The 16,559-nt window shown below is 30.4% G+C and overlaps 1 pseudogene; it reads right to left on the reverse strand.

Annotated features, from left to right (window-relative positions):
- The window catches only part of LOC121236378, a 31,924-nt pseudogene extending 16,063 nt beyond the window's left edge, over window positions 1–15,861 (reverse strand).
- Window positions 15,862–16,559: the final 698 nt, after the last annotated feature.

The following is a 16,559-nucleotide window of genomic DNA, read 5'->3' on the forward strand; positions in this document are numbered from 1 at the left end:
ACTGTTGTTTACTACATTCTATCAAATTTTGTATTTTATTTTTAATATTTGTAACGAAAAATATTATTGAATATTTCTATCGTTTTTTAATTTCAATTTTTAATCTTCTTTGATGTTATATTTTTCAACTTTAATACTAAATCACTGCATTTCAAATATATATAAATCAATAATATATATTTATATATTACAAAGTGTGTATATATAAATATATACAATTCAATTTTTTAGACTTGTTCACAAATTATGCACAATAAAAATCACATAATTTTTAAATTAAAGTCATTTAATTTAAATTTACAATGAACGTTCGAATGTTATTACTTAACGTTCGAACATTGGTGCAAACATTTTACGTTCGAACGTAAAATTAATAACATTCGAACGGTTGCGCCAAAACATTTTACGTTCAAACGTAAACAGACATAACTTTTGAACGTATATGTAACGTTCGAACGCATATTTCCAATACGTTGGAACGTAAAAAAATCTCATTCTATCTTTAGTGACGGTTTCCAGAAACTGTCACAGAAAATACCTTTTAGTGACGGTCTAGGGACTGTCACAATTTCTCAATCGTCACTAAAAAGTAATTGTATTGTAGTGATCCTCGTCCACACCATCGCTAAGCTTTCCGGCTGAAACATGAATTAATAATTGTTACAATTAATTAATTAATACTAATAATTAATTCATTCAGATGATAAGTCTAGCTTACTTGGTATGATTCAGGTCCATGAGATTGAGAACCTGTATGCATCTGCACCCATATCCGTCAGAAGCTGTACGTCATCCTACAACACATATAACAATAAAAGAAAGAAAAAATTGGTTTCAACTGATTCAGCATTTCTGCACTTATTATAAGAAAACTATTTATTTGTTATCAGTTATTTTTTATAAAAATTATTATTTCTTATTAAAATGAATTTATTTTTATCTTAAATAATCATTTTCATCCCAAATAATCTATCACAAATACTCTTTTTTTTTTTTTTTTTTTTGTAATGACTCCCAAAACTCTAAAAAATACTCTCAAGATCTTTTTCTTTTCAAATATGCTTTCGGCTAACTCCGTAACTTTAATTTATATATATATATATATATATATATAAAGAAATAACAAAATTAAACCATTTTTCAGTATATCTTTTGTTTTGATTGGCTCAATTATCAGATACTGATTATATATATCATGTGACATTGTATATATTATTTTTTTCAATTTTTCCTACGTGAAATATATGACTATGTATATACATGATCCACTCTTCACTAGAAAGTACTATAAGAAAAACGAGTATATGTAGACTTGTTTTAGTAAGAAATAGTTAATCATTTTCGTAACATACATATAACTGACTACAAATAAATTTTTTTCTTATCGTGAGGACAAAAAGACATACCTTATAGCGATGATATTGATCGATGGCTACAGATCCATTACTGCGATCCGCTATCTTCTCTGCAAGTTCAAACAAATCTTACATTCAGATATTGTAACAACTCTTTGGTTAAACGTCTCAATTTTATAAAATATACGTTATGTGTTATGATCTTATATATATATATTATCATCCTTAATATACCGATCGTACCAATTGATGCAATATTATTTATAAAGTGATTTCGGCCTATTTTAGTGGTCGAATTATGAAATCAGTTAAAATATATCACATCATCAAATAAAAAACATGATGATAAAATTCAAGATAAACAAATATTAATATTAATAATATTTTTCTTTATTTTATATTCTCCGTCAGATCTTAATTACACCGGCCATTTTCAAGGTACACATACTGATCAAGTGAAAGTGATCAGAGCCAAACCTGGATATTTGTTGGAGTAATAATCCCACATACTTTGTCGTGTAATGTTTGTTGTACCTTCATACTAGAATTTAAACACGTGTTAGAGCATGTTATATATCCTTTAATATTCTCAAAATTTCGAAGAACTTTAGACAAAAAATCAATTCCGATGATACCTAATTAAACACATGTATATATATATATATATTGTGTGTATATATATATATATATAGAAACCTAGGCCGGCTTATACCTGGTAAGAAGCTGATGCAGCCCCGAAAATGAAATCTGTGGGGAAATTGCTTCGGTTGAATGAAGAAATGCCGTAGGTAGGGGAATATGTGGCATGAGCAGCATTGCTGTAACTAAAGGAGCAAAGAAGAACAAGAAGGCCTAGGAGTATGTAGTAGCCTTTCGATGCCATGTTTGGGAGATTTGGCTAATGGTGATCTTGGGTGCAACTCATGGTGCTTTATATAAAGGAGCACCGATGTCACAAGTAGCTTGCTACAAGAAAAAAAAGTAATTGTGATGGATTATTTGGGACGTAATGATTATTTACGATGAAAACATGCATATATACTTATTTTGGTAGGAAATAGTTATTCTCGCAGAAAATAACTTGCCATAAATAAGCAGTTTTCTTAGTTCTTTCTTGATCTTTTGTTATTTTGTGCATATTTGAAATTGTCGTGGGTAATATAACTTTTAGTTTTAGGGCTATTTTAGGGCTTTTAGTTGTAGAGTTTAAGTAATAAGCTCTACTGTTAAAAAAATATTGTTTAATATTTGCATGGTAACCATATGTCTAAAGAACATTAAAACATGTTCAATTTGTTTGGAAACAATATAAAAAAGTGATTTTTTAGGTCATTTGAGATAGTGTCATGCCTGTGATAAGATTAAAGGGCAAATTTGTAATAATCGGAATGTTGTACGTTTAAGTATTTTTGCACATTAATATGAGTCTTCTTTAAAAGTGGAACTACATTCCGTATTATATGAAAAAACACATTTGATTTATAGAAGTGTACATTTTAGCTTTTTCGAAATTAAAAGGTACTTTAGAATATTTTCTTTCTTCTTCTTTTTTTTTTTTAAGTGAAAGGTACATCAATAGATGACAACTAAATAACCTAATTTCATCATTGCATTGAAGGACTTTTGAGACTATTTAAACACTTTTTACAACCTCTGACTCGATCTCAAACATGCCCTCAATAATATTAATTAATATTTGATATATATATATGAGCAGAATATTGAAAATCATAATTTAATATTTTCATCTGTATATTAAATTTATGACCATTCAGAACTTTTAATTAATTAAAAATAAAATATAAAAATTATTGAAAAAACTATTAACCAAGATATTATAAAATATTACAAGTACTATTAATGTTGGATATATGAAGTTGATGTGCAAATTAGTAATGCACATAATAGGTAGGTAAAGGGAATTAAGTTATCTTTCAACATAAGAGTATTAAATTGCAAGTACGTTCATATAATAATCTTTGCCCTTACCTTAAATCAATAAATATTAATTAATATTTTATTCTCAACCAGAATCTAGTGGAAAATGATACACTTAAGATAATTAATTTCTTATAACTTTTATATAATCATGTTTTAAATAGTTGATATTTTAATAAAATGACTTGTAAAAATAATATCATTATATATAAATATTTGTTATACGTATATTATTACTCAAATCCAATACGTACTATTCTCGAATGATCAGTATTCTAAGGAATAATGATGATTGACATGACTCGGTGTCATCACGAAGGTAGTAGTTGACGCGCGATGACTACTGTTCACGTGGAATTTAGAAGAGTTTGTCATGCCAACTACAGAGTCTATTGACAGATTACTTCTATAAATCAAGCTAAAATTTTCACCATGATGATTCTATTGGAGGAATTTTGGCTTGATTTATAATAAAAAAATTATAATTACAAAATTAAAGGCTAATTATCTTAAAATCATGGTATTAAAAAAATAGAAGAGATCATGGCTTAATTTATAGAAGTGATCTGTCAATAGACTCTATGCATGGGGTCATTTAGACAGTGGCTTATTTTAATTTGATATATAGTGGTGTCATTTAGATAGTGGATCCCAATTTTTATTTAATTTGAGCACGAGGTGGAATCAATCATGGAATACAGTTCATTTTTACTATTGGCTTTTTGCAGTAATTTGGAAGTTAATTTATATTATTGGTCCATTCTACAATTTGTCTTTGCCAGTAGAATCGATTTGGTCATATTTGAAGCAATTGATTTGGAGGTTGCTAATCCACTTAATCTTGGAAGTAAATATGAATCTAATAAAAAGTAGATGGGCAATTGGGAATTATACATGAGCAAGGAGAAGCTATGAACGTTTTGTGGCATACTGATATCCTTTGGAAACGATTTGTTGGAAGGAGAAGCTGTTGTTTGGTGGTTTGCCTTGCATCTCATCTCTACAGAAGCAATGCGAGCAAAATGTTAGCATCACCGATTATGTAGCAGTATCATATCAGTTGCCGAATGTGCAGCAATGTCAAAACAAAATTTTAAATACTTGAAATTTGAATTGTAACGTCTCTTAAGATAAGTTGTTGGATATCCTTGTAAAATCGAATTCTTTTGTAATTACAACTCTATAAATAAATGAATCTTTCAGTAGGTAGATGATTGAAATCTACTCCAATACAGTCTGCATTTTTGTGTTTGCATTACTCTCTTTAATCTTACATGGTATCAGAGCCAAGTTCTGAGTTTAAACCTTGACTCTATACTCTATCTCATTTAATTAAATATTTCACGTGTTGGGCACCCATTAAGGGAGAGTCTAGCCCACATTTGAGAATGAGAGTTAATATATAAAATAAATAATAAAATCTACATCTTCCCATCAGCTTAACCACTGTCATCACCGACGGTATTTGGCAGGAAATTAACATCTCAGGATGGCCACCTACTTACAAACCCTAGTAAATACAGAATGATCGTTGGAGCACTTCAATATTGCACTATTTCCAGACCAGATATTTCTTATATTGTCAACCAACTATGCTAATTTATGCATAGCCAATGTGAAGGTCACTGGACAGCTCTCAAACATGTTCAACGATATCTAAAAGGGACGGTTGATTATGGTCTTTATTATACACCATCAGCGATTGAATTGAATGCATATTGTGATTTTAATTGTTATTATATATCTTAGGACAATGTTAATTGATACCTATGTATTTAATTCATATTATATAATTGTTATTATAATTGTTATATATCATTTCAAAGGTTATCATATAATTTTAATTATTATCATTCATAAAGTATAATTTTAATTGTTATACTTAGTTGAGTGAGTTATTTATTTATATAGACAATAAGTATATAATTTCTGTATAAGCATTTATTTTATCCTTATTTATTCCAACTTTCTACTTATTTGGTAGGTTTAACACTTTTTTCTTGAAGAGTATTTATTTATATATATATATTTAATAATATAATGGTTTGGAACCTCAGAATGATAAGAATATTTAATAAATAATTATTACTTATAGTTATTGTATGTATATTATATTTTATATATAGTTAAGTTATATACTTTTTTTTTCTTTTTTTATAATTAAGTTTTATACTATACTTATAATTTGAATAATAGTCATATTCTAACTAAATTAGTATGAATATATTATATATACTTATTAAATATTAAATATTAATTCTCATATTAAATGTTTTTAATTTTTACTTAAATTAAGTTCCTAAATTTATAATTTTCTTGTTAATGAACAAATTCAAAAAACTCCAAAAAATATTATATCAAAAAATTCACATAAATCCACAAACTAAACATAATATATTTCTAACTATATAAACATATTCAATAAAAATTCACAAACAATACTCACAATATTTCAAAATCTATATCACAACATATTCACAATATTCTCACAACAATATTTCTACACATATTAATTCATCAATGAACACCATAAACTCACAAACTATTCACAAACAATAATCACAATATTTCAAGAGTAAGCATAAAATGTATAAACATATTTCTAAAGTTTAGAAACATACCTAACATTGATCACAATATTCTCTTACAAATCAAAAGCTTCTAACTTGCCAAAACAACCAATCCTTAAAAAAAATACAATACTAACTTATTAGAAGCATATATATAACAAAAATACAAGACAAATATCATAAAATTCAAGAAAATACAAAAGAAAAATAGTTTTTCCTTATCAAAATCAATGGAACTAGAGTTTCAAAATATTAATTAACCCTCTCTCACTCAACTCTCTCTCACTCTAACACACTCTCTCTCTCTAACCCACGACCCTCTCTCACTCTAACCCTTTCTCTCTCTAACCCACGAAGACCCTCTCTCATTGTCTCTCTCTCCGGGTTATTCAAGCGCATGGGAGAAGTAGCAGAAATGAGTCTGTTGCCTCTCGTGCGTGTATTCATTCAAAAACAAAATCTTTAGATGTAACGTTCGAACGTTTAAGTTGTACGTTCGAACATTAAAATATCCCGCCCAATTTTTAGATGACATTCGAATGTTAAAAAACTCAGATAAATTTTCTGCGGATAACGTTCGGACGTTAGCTATACACATTCAAACATATCTTCCTATGACAGAGCCCAAAATCTAGCAGAAAAGTTCCCGCACTTTTATTTTCATGTTCGAACATTAGGAAATTTAGGGTTCGAACGTTTATAAATTCCCAGTGAATTTCATCGACTAACGTTCAAATGTAAAGTTTTAACGTTTCAACGTTTCAGATCATCACAGAGGTGCCTAAATCGAGTAGAAAATTTCTCATATTTTTCTTCTCGTATTCGAACGTATTATAATTGTACATTCGAATGTCAGTCGATTTTCTCTCATATATCTCCATTCACGTTTACACATTAAATTGAAACGTTCGAACGTAGAAAGATCATCACATATATGAGGAAATTGAGCAGGAATATAATATTAAAGTTTGAACGTTACTTTTATTCAATAGTTAGTATTTATTAATGTAATAGTTATATATATGTATTTTTTCTATATACTCATAATATTTCTCTTCAATATAATCTCTTTTTATTTTTGAAAGGTTGAGAAAAATACTAACCTTTTGTGATTATTTTCTTCTTTCATATAACCCGCTTTTTTGAGATATTCTTTGTTACTCATTAAATTCTTCTTTACTCAAGGTGTATATTTGAGCATTATCTCTTATCACTTGTGAATATATTAGAGAAAAAAGTTCATTTTTAGAATTATGAGAGGTGGATGCCAGGGTGAGTAATATGGACTATATATAGTATACTATATATATAAATTAATAATATATAATTAATAAAACTAACAACAAAACTTATATATATAATACACTATATATATACTATATAGTAATAATTTTTTGGAATCACATCATTTGACGGTCATAATTTGTTAATTTCAGATCGAACGGGTCTTGGGAATCCATCAGAGGTAATGGATTGAGTATTTCTTTGATTGAATTTAACGGCTTCAAAATGAAGATATTGTTTATAAACAATTTAATTATTTTTTTCTTTAATCCATTGATTAGTAGTCCTGTTTATAGTTGATAATTAATTTGACTTATAAATTTCAAACCATATAGAGGAAGGTATATTAATTTATATTCTTTCTAAGTACTCGTAATATTTTTCTTGAATATAATATATTTCTATTTTTGTAAATGTCGAGAAAAATATTAATCTTTTGTGACTATTTTCTTCTTTAATATAATCTTGTTTAAGATGTTCTTTGTTAATTTTAAATTATTCTTTACTCAAGGTGTATATTTGAGAATCATCTCTATATCACTTGTGAATATGTTGGAGAATAAGGTTCATTTTCAGGATTATGAGAGGTGGATGCTTTATCTAGATGATTAACAGTATATATTGGTGTATCAATAATATTTACAGGAATAATTTTCCGAATCTGTGTGTCTAGATTTTGGAATTTGTTGTCAAAATTTTGAGATTTATTTAGAGAAATTGGTGTAATAACAGATCTGGATGTATAAGAACTAGAAGGTGCTGGAGAAAAATAATGTGATGAAGATCTTCTAAAAGGTTGAAAGACAATTTGGACTGTTCCGTCCGGTTTTTATCTATGTATTCAAGATTGTCTTTAGAATTATTTTCTATCTTAGGTAAAGAAGTAATATTTTCTAATTGTCATTCATTAGGGAGAGTAATTTGATTCCAATTAATCTGTTTAGCAATTTGTACACTAGAATTTTGTGTACTAGATTGTAATAATAAAGTATATCCTTTTGGGCTAATAATAAGAGCAGCTTGTGGTTCTAATGTTATTTTCATTAGTTTATAATGGATCTTATATATTGTATATATTATATATTATATTATAATATTAGATATATACTATACTACATATATATAGTACAATATATATATAATATACTATATAATACATTATATATATACTAGTATATATATACACTATAATATACTATATATATTATAATATAATATTAGATATAGTATGCTATATGTTATAGTACACATTATAATATATAACATATATTAATAATATAATATATTATAATGAATATTTTTGAAAACCAATCGACAAGTGTTCGAACGTACTAAGAATTACGTTCGAATGTTTCGTGTATATAAGCCCAAAACCGAACGGCGAAATATCATTTTCACCGTTTTGTACTCATTCCCGTTTGCACGCCTCCACTCCTCCGTCACCGCCGCCGTCAAACACCGCCACAAGCGTGATTAAAAGGTAGACATTCATATTTTAACCTCTAACATGTACTTTATTTGAGATTTGGGTTCGGTTTTGTTTAAAACGGGCCAACTCCATTTTCCGTCCACCACGGGTTACCATTGACCAAATAGTCATCATAGAAAAGTTTCTTCAAATGTATACTTCATTTCTATGGTGGCATTTCGACATTTAGAACCTTGTGACTTGATTTTCGAGATTTCAATAATGGCTGAGTCAACTCAGTGATTCTGTATCGTAACGTTCGAATGTTTCACCAAGACGTTCGAACGTACAAAGTTTCAATTACATAGCCGTTATGACTTCTACGTTCGAACGTATATTCTTTTACATTCGGACTTTACTTTTCATAATATTTACGTCCAAACGTTTAATTATAACGTCTGAACGTATTACTTTTTAAATTTATTTATGCTTCAACGTTTGGATGTGTATCTTTTACGTTCGCATGTAAAATCCATACGTTCGAACGTATAACATAAATATCCCAACGTACGTCATTTAAATTTATTTATTACTTACGTTTAAATGTGTATGTTATACGTTTGCACGTAGATGTTTTACATGCAAACGTAAAGAATACACGTCCGAATGTTTTATCTGAACGTTCGACCATTTGTTTTACTATATTCGAACGTTAATGCAGAGCAGCTTAAAATTAACATAAAAAATACATCAACGTAAATAATTTTTTTTTCCTTTTTTATTTTTAGGATATGCCTCATCTTTTGCATACTAGGAAACGAGGGAGGGAATGAGCCAATTAAGACACTGCTCGTATCGGGGCTCGTACTCTTATGGTAGAGTGAGAGTTCCTAATCAATGAGTTCGACGAACTCAAATGGGAGTAGACGAACCTCAGAGATGTTTTCGTCAATAGAGGCTGGGAAAATATCTACACATTGAGGGGGAAGGTATACCCCTCAATAGTTCAAGAGTTCTATATGGGGATGTGTGACATGCTTCAGAATGCATCCTCTCACACTGTGACTGTACGCAGTGTTTCCATTGAGATTTCACCGGATGTCATCGTTGAGCACTTCGGGATTCATCGAGGAGTTGAAACATCGACTACGGCTGACTCTATAGGAATGTTTCGCACATCTACATCTGCACATGGCACAACCGGTAAGGATGTAGGCACTTCTGCATCATCTATTGGCCCATTTGAGCCAGCATCAGCCAAAGATGCAGATCGGTCAGAGGTCGAGGATATTGGCCTCGAGGCTCGGGATGATGATTGAGACGAGGATTTCTACATCCTCACCAGGAGAGACCGCACGTAGATCGATAGGAAGAATGCCTTCAAGCAAAACCATCTGCTACTTTTCTTCCGCATGTTGTACCATATTGTTGCAACAAATGTGGATCCTGTGGCACATTAAACCATATTTAGTCAGCTTTGGGCACAATTTTTTATACGAGTGGCACATGGAGATCCCATAGATTTGCCACTGCACATCTTTGAGAGGATCCGTTACAAAGTGAGCATTGTCTCCACGGACAATCTCCCATATGGTGTCCTGATCAGCTGTCTATTACTTGCTCGGAGAGTGCCAACTTAGCCGGAGGAGTGGGTTAAAGATTAGATGAGCCCCCTCGACATAACCACACATCGACGTAGCATTGGACAGGTGAGGGGACGTCAGCCACCCCTTGTAGAGGATCTAGTTCCTTCAACACAGTGGGGAGTAGTAGTCAGCAGTCGACAAGTACATCTGCAGGCGATGCGCGACCTGCTTGGGTTGATGCGGTGATCTCACAGCTGACTGCGCATATCGTTCGTAAGATCGATCGCTCGGGACTATATAGGCATCTATCGCCTAGATAGCCCATCGTGTAGGTATCATCAACAACAATGTTGATACTTTGACTGACGAGATATGGAGTATGAATTTCGCGAACAACACTATCATCTGAGTGTTGTTTACGAAATTCTATCATATTTTGTATTTTGCTTTTAATATATGTAAGGAACAATATTATTTAATATTTCTATGTTTTTTAATTTCAATTCTCAATCTTCTTTAATCTTATATTTCCAACTTTAATACTAAATCACTACACTTCAAATATATATAAACATAAATATAAATTTATATATATATATAAATATATAATTATATTTTACAAATTGTGTATATATAAATATATACAAGTCAATTTTTTAGACTTGTTCACAAATTATGCACTATAAAAACAACATAATTTTTAAATTAGAGTCATATTTAATTTAAATTTACAATTAACGTTTGAACGTTGGCGCCAAAACATTTCACGTTCGCACGTAATTAAGTAGCCACAATGTTCGAATGTATATGTGACATTTGAACGTATATGTGACGTTCAAACGTAAATTTCTCATACGTTGGAACGTAAAAAGAATCTCATTTGTCTTTAGTGACGAAAAGACTTTTTAGTAATGGTTTGAAGACTATCACAATTTCCTAATCGTCACTAAAAAGCAATTATGTTGTAGGGATGAAGACTAACATACGGATGATGGATTTGGCAACGTAATTAAAATCCATGACGTCTTAATCATTCATTAATGCGTAATAAAAATTCAGAAGATCACGTAAATTAATATGCATGGCAAAATTAGACAAAGCGATATATAATATAAAAGGACGGCAGATTATATATATAGTGCCTGTAGTACTAATCAATGCTTAGACTTGTTTTCATCGCATAGGCAGTACTACAGTTCGAGCACTTTATTATTCAACAAGGATTTGAGTCCGCACACAAAGGTTAATTAGGACATTATTTAGAAAGCAATTACATAGATGGAACCATGCATCTTCACCGTCCGTCCATGCAATACGATCGAGCATGCATCTTCATGATCTCTATTTCTGGAGGAAGTTCTGGAACCAAGTAGCCGATGTTTTATTATATCTTTTCAGTCCATCAGTATAATCTACAAAATGGAGGCCAAACCGAACTGTATAACCCGAGTTCCACTCAAAGTTATCCATCAAAGACCAAGCGAAGTACCCCTTGACCTTCACACCGTCCCTGTTTGATCAAAAGGATAATTGTCAAAAGTTGGCAACTTTTTGTACCAGAGATCGACATCAGAAGTACTATTAATTTAATTACCATTATCAAGCACGCATGCACTTACCCAATTGACAAGTTAAGATAGGAAAGATGGCCATAATAATATTCGATTCTTTGGCTGTCCACAAGAGCTTCCGCAAGCGTTAAGCTAGCGTTATTGTACTCAGAAACTCCTACAAGATTAGTATACCATTCAAATGGACATATTCCAGAAAATACCAGAAGAAAGAAAAGAAAAAGAAAACATGCACAGAGAGAGAGAGAGAGAGATACCATTCTCAGTGATGTAAATGACTGGGTCATTGTAATTATTCTTTGTGTAGTTCAAAAGATCACGAAGTCCTCTAGGATACATGAAGAGCCAAGGTGAACCAGTCTGCGATTAGAAAAGAAAAAAAAAAAGAGGGAAGTTTGTTGAATGACCTTCTTAATTAGATCGATATGATCAATACTACTACTATTATTATTATTATTATTAATTTGTAACATTAATTTATAATACGTACCGCTGGACCAATGGGAATCCCATTGCGAGAAGCTGCATTAATGCACGTACAGTGAGAAAAAACACGATGGTTTAGTAGATTTATAACTAAGAAAATAAAACATGATATAACTAAAAACGTGGAATTTGTACGCACTGGTTTGGTTAACCTGACCATCTGTCCCATAGGATTTGTTTACGAATGATCCATCTGAAGGTGCGTTGGCAGCATAATTAGAGGTATAGTAATTCAATCCGATAAAATCATATGAGCCCTTGAGCATATCCGATTGATTTTGGGTGAAATTGGGTAATAGCGTTCCAACCAGAGTTCTCATGCTTTGTGGATAGTCACCAGTTTTCATAGGGTCCAAGAACCTGCATTAAAAATATATATTTAATAAACCATATAATATATATGTGACATTAATTGAATGTGTGCTGATTTAATTTGTCATTATAAGAAAACTGCGTATTAATTTATTATCAATTATTTTTTGTAAAACTAATTATTTTCTATCAAAATAAATATATTTACGTCACAAATAATTATTTTTTCTTTTTACAAATAACTCCTTACAAATGTAATTCGTATAAGAGAAATAATGAGAGCTAGGAAAAAAATGTGTTAAATCCTTGAAAACCCTCAAGGCTCAAGCTAGCTAGCATATGTACGTGCATGCATGCCAGCTAGCTGGAGTACTTACCATCCGCACATAAAATCAAGGGCACGTGAAGCGGCTTCTTGGTCTTCCGTTGAGTTAGAGTATGGCTCCATCCAGTAACACACGTGGGTTATCCCGATAGAACCGTTTTGTTCCTGAACATATTATATATTAATATATATATATATATATATATATTAATGCATGCTTTCCTATTAATTAATTGTTTTCTAATTTGTGTGGAATTAATTTAAATAAGTGCATGCATATATAAATATATATATATATGCGTCCGTATAGTACGTACGTAGTACCTGATATGATTGGTTGGTCCTGTACAGGTTAACAGCATTAGCATGAGCAAGAAGAAGGTTATGGGCAACCTTGTAAGGCTCGACGCCGGAATTCCCACCGGTGCAAGTCGGGTCAATAAAGCTGGAACATCGGAAAGGTGCTAACATCCCGACTCCGTATCCACCATTGCTGTACGTCCATGGCTCATTTAGTGTGATCCAATGCTTTACCCTATCGCCAAACCTCTGGAAGCAAACCCCCGCGAAGTCCAGGAAGTCATCCTGAATATAATATATCACGTATTAATACACATGCATCCCTAAACATTTTTTAAATCCCAAGAAGCTTTTATTTTTTAAAAAATAAAAAATTTCTTTTACTCACTTGTCTAACTTTTCAAATTGAAATTAAGTACCGAATAATTAATATAATAGGGTGCATATTCATTCTATTCACAAATATTCAAGATGTGAGTACATGATCATTTATTACAAATTAATCAAATTCTGCCACATTAACAGTACTATAAAATATAATAAATAATTTAATTTTTTTAAATTTTAAAATAAAAATTATATTAAAAAATTATATTCTAACAATATTTCATTCAACTTTTAAACCAAACATTTCATCTCATTTCTTCTGAATTGCTTAACCAAATGAGGCCTAGTCACACTACTGTTTCGTTTAGGAAACCACCATACTCATCTTATAAGGCTTGGGGAATATCCCAGTGAAAGATTGTGGCAAAGGGTTTAAGAGCTGCATTCAATTATATATAGAAAACTATAGATCATTAGCATGACTTTAATTATTATAATTGAATATATATGTTAGAAATATATTTATATATATGGGATTAAATCATGATCATGACTTTTGTTTATGAGCTCATCAATGAGATTGTTGTAGTATGCGACTCCATCCTCGTCCACACCATCGCTAAGCTTTCCGGCTGAAACATGAATTAATAATTGTTACAATTAATTAATTAATACTAATAATTAATTCATTCAGATGATGAGAAGTCTAGCTTACTTGGTATGATTCGGGTCCATGAGATTGAGAACCTGTATGCATCTGCACCCATATCCGTCAGAAGCTGTACGTCATCCTACAACACATATAATAATAAAAGAAAGAAAAAATTGGTTTCAACTGATTCAGCATTTCTGCACTTGCTATAAGAAAACTATTTATTTGTTATTAGTTATTTCTTGTAAAAATTATTATTTCTTATTAAAATGAGTCTATTTTTATTCTAAATAATCATTCTCATCCTAAATAATCTGTCGCAAATATTTTTTTTTTTTTTTTTGTAATGACTCCCAAAACTCTAAAAAATACTCTAAAAGAAATCTATAAATACTCGTTTTTCTACTTGTTTTTCTTATAGTACTTTCTAGTGGAGAGTGGATTATATATATACATATACATGGTCGTAGCTGCTAGTCATATATTTCACGTAGGAAAACTTGAAAAAAATAATATATCAACGTCACATGATATATATATATATATACATATATATATATATATATAAACTGATTACAAATAAATATTTTTCTTATAGTGAGGAGGAAAAGATATATATACCTTATAGCGATGATATTCATCAACGGCTACAGATCCATTACTGTGATCCGCTATCTTCTCTACAAGTACAAACAAATCTTATATTCAGATGATGTACGTAAACGATTTAGATCCGCTACTTTGAGCCTGAACTTAATTACTAACAAATTAGCTCAGATCACAGCTTTGTTCTTTTCTTTTTCCTGTAATGACAAACACTATATACAGAGTACAACTTGTACAATTCTTTAGTGTTTGGCCAAGCCCTAGAATGTTTTCAGAGTACGTTTTGGTTCTCATGCTAAATATATCATGTATCCTAAAGCTAGCACGACGTCCCAAGTAGATCACTCGGGGTAAATAATTCATGATATTATTGATCAGTCTTCAAGCTAGATCCATCTCAACAGGTTCAACTAAGAATATATATATATATATATATATATATATATATATCTAGTTATCATTCTTAATATATCGATTGTACCAATTGATCTGCATGCATTATTTTTAAAGTGATTTCGGCCTATTTTAGTGGTTGAATTATGAAACCACTTAAAATGAATCACATCATCAAATAGAAAACATGATGATAAAATCAAGATAAAAAAAATATTAATATTAATAATATTTTTCTTTATTTTATATTCTCCGTTAGAAGTTAATTACACCGGCCATTTTCAAGGGTACACATAGTGATGATCAAGTGAAAGTGATCAGAGCCAGACCTGGATATTTGTTGGAGTAATAATCCCACATACTTTGTCGTGTAATGTTTGTTGTACCTTCATACTAGAATTTAAACACGTGTTAGAGCATGTTATATATCGGCCTTTAATATTCTCAAAATTTCGAAGAACTTTAGACAAAAAATCAATTCCGATGATACCTAATTAAACACGTGTGTATATATATATATATATATATATTGTTTGTGTATATATAGAAACCTAGGCCGGCTTATACCTGGTAAGAAGCTGATGCAGCCCCGAAAATGAAATCTGTGGGGAAATTGCTTCGGTTGAATGAAGAAATGCCGTAGGTAGGGGAATTTGTGGCATCAGCAGCATTGTTGTAACTGAAGGAGCAAAGAAGAACAAGAAGGCCTAGGAGTATGTAGTAGCCTTTCGATGCCATGTTTAGGAGATTTGGCTAATGGTGATCTTTGGGTGCAACTCATGGTGCTTTATATAAAGGAGCACCGATGTCACAAGTAGCTTGCTACAAGTAAAAAAAGTAATTGTGATGGATTGTTTGGGACGATAATGATTATTTATGATGAAAACATGCATATATACTTATTTTGGTAAGAAATAGTCATTTTAACAGAAAATAACTTGTCATAAATAAGCAGTTTTCTTTATTCTTTCTTGATCTTTTGTTATTTAGTGCATATTTGAAATTGTCGTGGGTAATATAACTTTTATAGTTTTAAGGCTTTTAGTTGTAGAGTTTAAGTAATAAGCTCTACTATTAAAAAAATATTGTTTAATATTTGCACGGTAACCATATGTCTAAAGAACTTTAAAACATGTTCAATTTGTTTGGAAACAATATAAAAAAGTGATTTTTTAGGTCATTTGAGGTAGTGTCATGCCTGTGATAAAATTAAAGGGCAAATTTGTAATAATTGGAATATTGTAAGTTTAAGTATTTTTGCACATTAATATGAGTCTTCTTTAAAAGTGGAACTACATTCCGTATTATATGGAAAAACACATTTGATTTATAGAAGTGTACATTTTAGCTTTTTTGAAAGTAAAAGGTACTTTAGAATATATATATATATATATATATATATATATATTTTAAGTGAAAGGTACGTCAATAGATAGCAACTAAATA

The sequence above is a fragment of the Juglans microcarpa x Juglans regia genome, chromosome 6S (assembly GCF_004785595.1).
Source record: "Juglans microcarpa x Juglans regia isolate MS1-56 chromosome 6S, Jm3101_v1.0, whole genome shotgun sequence".
NCBI classification, from domain to species: Eukaryota; Viridiplantae; Streptophyta; class Magnoliopsida; order Fagales; family Juglandaceae; genus Juglans; species Juglans microcarpa x Juglans regia.